This window comes from Fulmarus glacialis, unplaced genomic scaffold (assembly GCF_000690835.1).
Source record: "Fulmarus glacialis isolate BGI_N327 unplaced genomic scaffold, ASM69083v1 scaffold13750, whole genome shotgun sequence".
In the NCBI taxonomy this organism is placed as follows: domain Eukaryota; kingdom Metazoa; phylum Chordata; class Aves; order Procellariiformes; family Procellariidae; genus Fulmarus; species Fulmarus glacialis.
This window is the reverse complement of record NW_009185873.1, coordinates 22215-27908: the sequence shown is the minus strand read 5'-3', so window position 1 is coordinate 27908 and position 5694 is coordinate 22215. Positions and strand designations below refer to the sequence as shown.

The 5694-nt window shown below is 44.7% G+C and overlaps 1 protein-coding gene across 1 annotated transcript in view; it reads left to right on the top strand.

Annotated features, from left to right (window-relative positions):
• The window catches only part of LOC104079769 (T-lymphoma invasion and metastasis-inducing protein 1-like), a gene marked incomplete at its 5' end in the record, with an annotated part of 36459 nt that overhangs the window by 16113 nt on the left and 14652 nt on the right, over positions 1 to 5694 (top strand). The window lies entirely within an intron of this gene.

Here is a 5694-nt window from a genome sequence, read left to right as displayed (position 1 = left end):
ATGCTCTTATCCCTTCACTGCTGAGCAGGAGAGGAAATCCAGTTTAACTGGAGCCTCCCACCTAAATGCAGAGTTCCCCTTCTTTCAGTGCAGATGCAGCATTAGCAGCTGAAGATCTGAAAATAGTGTTTGGGTTGTCTTTTGCCTTGCGATAGCATGATCCTGAGGCAGGGCTTAATCCTGCAAACAGCACCGCTCCATGCCGTGGTGCTGGCAGTCTACTGATGCCTACAGAGTGCTGCAGAGGAGGAGAGCTCCAAGCTTCTCCAAGGAAACTTCCCGGCTCTCCAGCCAGCAAAGCGATCCTAGGGGAGAGTTAATAATTTATGGAAAAAGGCGAGGAACGCAGTGCCGCAGCTCTCCTTCATCTGCTCTTGTAGCACAAGTCGGGTAGGCTTTTTATGAAGGTAAGCTGTGTGAAATCCTCCCAAAAGCTGGGCTTGGGTCTCTTCTGACTTACCTGTAACTTTCTCATGTAGGTGATAGGTGGATGTATGACATGGGAGGTACTCGAACGCGTCTCCCTTCTCCTCCTCCTGCCTCCCTTTCCCTTCCCCCAGCCCAGCATGTGTGCACGTGGGCGTGTGTTGCCTTAATGGTGGTGCATTTGTTTCTTAATCTGCAAAAGCCTTCAAGCTGTTGATCGTCGTGAAGGATTCGGAGGGTACACCAGTAGCTCTGAGGATTCCTCCCTTTTCTGAAAAATCTTATCTTCTGTGTATCCTAAAGACCTGATAACGTAGAGTTTACTTCTCCATTACTGTTGTCAAAGGAATCATTATAATAATAGCAAAAATGTGATGTCTGTAGAACTGTTCTGATAAAATACTAGAAACCGGTTTCCAAGGTGGATTGAGGCGTTGGCAGTGCAATGGTGTGGGATAGCTGTGTTCTCTGGAGTCGGTCCCTATGTAATTTCATGATGCCTTCACTGCGTCAACCAGCCCTCTTAGGTACAGTATCTCTTGGCTTGAAATCTATGTAAACAGTAGCAAGCTTTCTGGGTGCAACTCTTTTCCTTTCCGTGCAACTGACAGCTGCCTGAGTTGTGCTCCCAGAAGCTTCTGCTCTGGGGTGAGCTCCTGACTTTCCCTTCTTTCCCCATTTTGTGTGCGAGCCAAGAGGAGGAGAGGGCTGGGAGGGAGAAGAGTCGGGGAAAGGAAAGCGTACCCTCTGCCACCTCTTCAGGCTTGTTTTCATCTAGCATGTGAATTCAAGTTTCAGGCTGTTCATGAAATCTAGGTGATGCCCTAGTGTCAGTCTCCGGTTCAACAAAATATTGCAAACATTTCATACCAGAGTGATTTCTTAAATGGTTACTTGCCTCTGTGGTGACCTGACTGTTTGGCCTTTTAAATATTGTAGAATAAATTGAGGTTCAAAGGAGGTACCCTGAAAATTGAGTGTATGTGTGAGTTCTTAATGTTGCAGGTTACCAAAGGCTAAGATAGGTGTTGTGTTATCTCAAGATTAGTCTTTGTGCGTATTTTTTCCTGTAATGGTCCTTTGAATTTAATTAGGGATGTGTTTTAAAAACTGTCATCAGTTAAAATACTGCAGGATACTCATTTCTCCCTGTTTCTAATTAAAGACATCTGCCTCTTGAAATGAAAGCTAATTACCTTGCAGCACTTGTGCTTAAGGGAGTGTGCTGTAATGGGCTGTGTGTGTACATGCTTATACCATTTAGAGGTGTTTCAGAGAAAATAGGTCATCTTCCCACTGCAGCGTTATTCAAGGCCAGAATTAAGTCTCAAAACCTTCAACGTGTTGCAATAGATGTGAAAGGATTGAAACAGGGATTTGAGGGGTATGTTTTCCAGTAGCATAACTGGCTTTTTTAAGTTCTTTTAATTCTGTCCCTTCAGATGTTTAATATTCTTTGGCTGTGCCGTTCGTAGCCAATCGGCTTGTGCTCAGCCACAGGCAACAGACATTTATATTCCTGGGCTGCCTTCACCTCTGCGTTGCTGCATTTCAGCCTCTCTGCTGAAGTTTTCCTCTTAATGAGTCTATGAAAAGCAGCATTGAGTTCTCAGCTTCGACTGGTAGCTGGCTCTTAATTCCAGCTGATGTGGTGAGCGAACGAGGCCAGCAGCAAATGACACATGCGGAAAAGCTTTGCTTAGAGAAATACGGTCACTGCCCTTCCTTATTAAAATGCGGCCGTCTTCTGTGTTGCGTGCCAAATAAGCAGCACGGAGTATCTGTCTGGAGTGGGAAAGCCTTTCGGATCAGCTGAATATGTGGAGAACTGGGATTTTCCTCCTAGCTGAGTGACAGCTCTGGCAATACTGCCTTTCCAGCGATGTCGGCTCTTTGGAGAGTTAACCGTAAACTCAAGAACGAAAGTGCTGGGAGAGCCGGCGACTCCCTGTACCGTATGCTGTATTTGGTGAGCAGATCTACTGTGCAATGTGACTAGTCTAAGTAATTAGCAGTTAAACGAATTTCCATGCTGTTTTAATTTTCAGGTTATAAATTCGAGGCTGAGCTGTAACGTATATACCCTGCAGAGGCTTTTTGTTACTGTGCAATGTCATTAGCAGTCCTGGCAATGCATGAAAGGATGCAATTTGCCTGAGTTTTGTTTGGGAGATCAATACTGCTTAGAGTTTGCCATCCGTGGTGGAACAGAGGTGCTGCATGCCATTCAAGGGGGCAATCTGCCTGATGCCCAGGCACCCATATGTCTTTATACGGTGAGCGCAAGAGGAAATGGCACTCCACTCTCACAACTACAACGCAGGCAGCCAAACTCCCCACTGTGGGCAGCATCAACGTGCTTGATGAGTTTAAGGACTTGCTCCTCCTGCATGGGAAGGATGGGAGCTTAGCTCCTCTGCTGAGCCCCCTGCAGAGGAGGGGTTAATGTACTTGCAAAGTAAACTTCACTTTACAGCCCAGTTGTGCCAGCCCTTCATCTCATTTTAAGGTTGCTAGATGGGATTGCTTGCAGAATTGTGCCTGAAGTGTGATGCCGTAATTCTCTTAGAGAAATCCTGGTTCAGTGCTATCGTAGTAGCAGCTGGCAAACAGAGCTGGTGTTGGGAGATAAAGGGATGGGTTTCTGTTCCAGACCTTCCCTAGTCTATCCGCTTTCTCTAGGAAAATGGGGACAGAGAGGCTTTTATTAATACTTCGAGAGTTTTCAGCAAAATAGCTGTGTTCTGAACCTCCCTGTGTGCAATAGGCATCTGCTTTCTGTCTGGAAATTGATTTTTTTTTTTTACAGTAAATATAAGGTAGAAAGGATTATGTTCAGGAATGAAACAAGACAGTTTGTTCAATGAACAAGCAAGAAAACAGGTTTGTGAACATTATTGTGCTTGACACTTTTCGTCTGTCCAAAGAGCATCGGGTGAGTGATACTTGGGAAATACGTAAAAGATGCGAGGCAGGGCAGTCACAAGGCAGAGCTCAGCCCTGCTCCTGGCTGGAGCTGGGCATGGCTGAAGTCAGCGAGTAGTTTGTTAGCTGTGCACAAGCAGAGATAAGGCTTTTAAAAGTCTTCCGCGCTTCCTTTTTGGCATATGGGTGTAACTATTCCTTCTGGGGCAGACAGCGTGCCTGTATGACAGTTATCCAATTTTCAGCTACTTGTTAGTGTTTAGCTGGTGTTTCATGGTGTAAGTGGATTTTTGCTCTCTCTTTCTGGGTGACCCGTCTTTCCCTGCAACTTATTGCAAGTGCATGAACAGGATGGTGAGCTGTCTGCGGGATATCAAACATAAACTGCTTAAAACACTTGGTTTATTTTTGGAGTTTGATTCCATACTTGCTTTTTACATTATAACTATTTTTAATTGTACATTTGGCTCTTAGAACAAAATGTCACTGGATATGCCTTCCTCAAATATTCTTTCATGAAATAGTCTTAATAAAGCTAAATGTTTCTGAGGAAAACCCTGCCTATCCTGGGTCTCTGCAGGCTCAGATTAACATCTGTTAATTGTCAGTCCTTTGTCCCTTTCCAGGAGAGCAGGTAACTTGGGCAGGTTTTTTTGCCTGCGCTGAAGCCAGGCTTTCACCTACTGCACTTTGTGGATTTGGGGCTGTTGGGATCACCTGTTGAAAACTAATGTAAACTTAACCAAAAAGTTTGGGTATGCTTTGGATATACTTAAGAGTACAGCAAGTATAGGTAGAACCTTGCTGAGAAATAAAAGAAATTACTTTGGCTGATAAATCCAACTCTGTGACATGTGCCATTACCAGAAGCTGAGTTAGTTGGAAATGGACTGGTTCAACTCGCTGCTTCCCCCTGCCATCAACTTACAACACTTTTCCTTTCTTCCTCATCTGGGTTAAACCTCAGATACTGAAGATGAATATTTTTCCTGTAATAAACTGTGTCCAACAGGCGTTTTTGCGTAGACAGTCAGTTACAATTAGTTGCTTACACTTGTGTCCTGAAGAAAATTATCCTTTGCATAACAAGCATCTTCACTAATATGCCTTGCAGTGGTACACTCAGGTGAGCATTTACAGCCATAAGATACCTTTAGGGAAAGCAACTGTATTATGGAAGGAAATCCCTTACTTGTCACTAGCATGGTTCATATTCCTCTTGGGCTTTGTGGCTGTGTAGTGCTGTAGGTGCACTGAGAGAGGAAAATAACTATGTGTGAGCAGACTGTGCAGCTTAACAAATGCAGCATTTTTCAGCACTGGGTCATCACGAAGGTGTGGGGTAGTGGAGGTTCCAGATGATGTTGTTGCTACCAGCTGGTGGGAGTGAAGTCATCTCCTGGGGGCAGGGCTCTGTCTCCAAACTGCAAGGTGGTGATGTGCTTTTTTCTTTCTTTCTTTTTTTTTCCTTTTTTTTTTTTCCCCCCTCCTCCCCTCTCTTTGCATATTCTCTGTTTGAACAGGCTAATTTTGGGTAAGTTGTTTTAGTATGGACTGGAGGGCTATAGCAGCAGTGCTGGGAAGTCCTAAATCTGGATTAAGGTACCATAGCAGGATTAGACGCAGAAGGTTAGAGAGGTGTGATCAAGCGCAGCAGCTCTTTTCCCTCCCATGCCCCTTCCAGGTCTCTGGGAGGGATGGAGACAGGGCACGCTGCTGCTTCGGCAACCCTAGAAGCCTGGGGCTGTCGTCACTGACACCAGAGACTATACCTGCTCCAAACTTTTCAGTGTAACGAAAGATGCGAGAAGATGATCTAACATGAGAAGGTGAAGAGAGGATAACTGTCTTTTATATATAGACAGCTGATTAAACATTAAAGAAACCAGCTAGATGTAGCAGCTCTGAAAAACCTGACTTACGGGGAAGAACTTCACCCCAGAAGGCATGTTTCCAGACACAGACCAGATAGACAATTACTTTCCCAAAGAGCTTGCGTTTGAAGCCTTGAGAGGCTTTGGTTCCCCAGATGGCTCTGCTTCCCCAAAAAAAACAGCTTAAATCGTTTCTGTCTCCGCATTGTCTCCTTGGCTGTGTTGACACAGCTATTCATGGGACTGCTGCAAACTAGATTAGGGAACTGGCAGAGGGCCCCAGCCAGTTCTGTCTGCACAGTCATTTTTGGTTCCCGAGTCTTGGGCCTTTTTGTTTGTTTGTTTTTCAATGTTAAGTGCTGGACGAGCCTATTTTAATTAAAGTTCATGCTTATCTGAAACCAGGAACGTTATTGAACAGCACTTCAATTAACTTGAATTGTGCAACTCTTTTTTTTTTTCTCCTCCC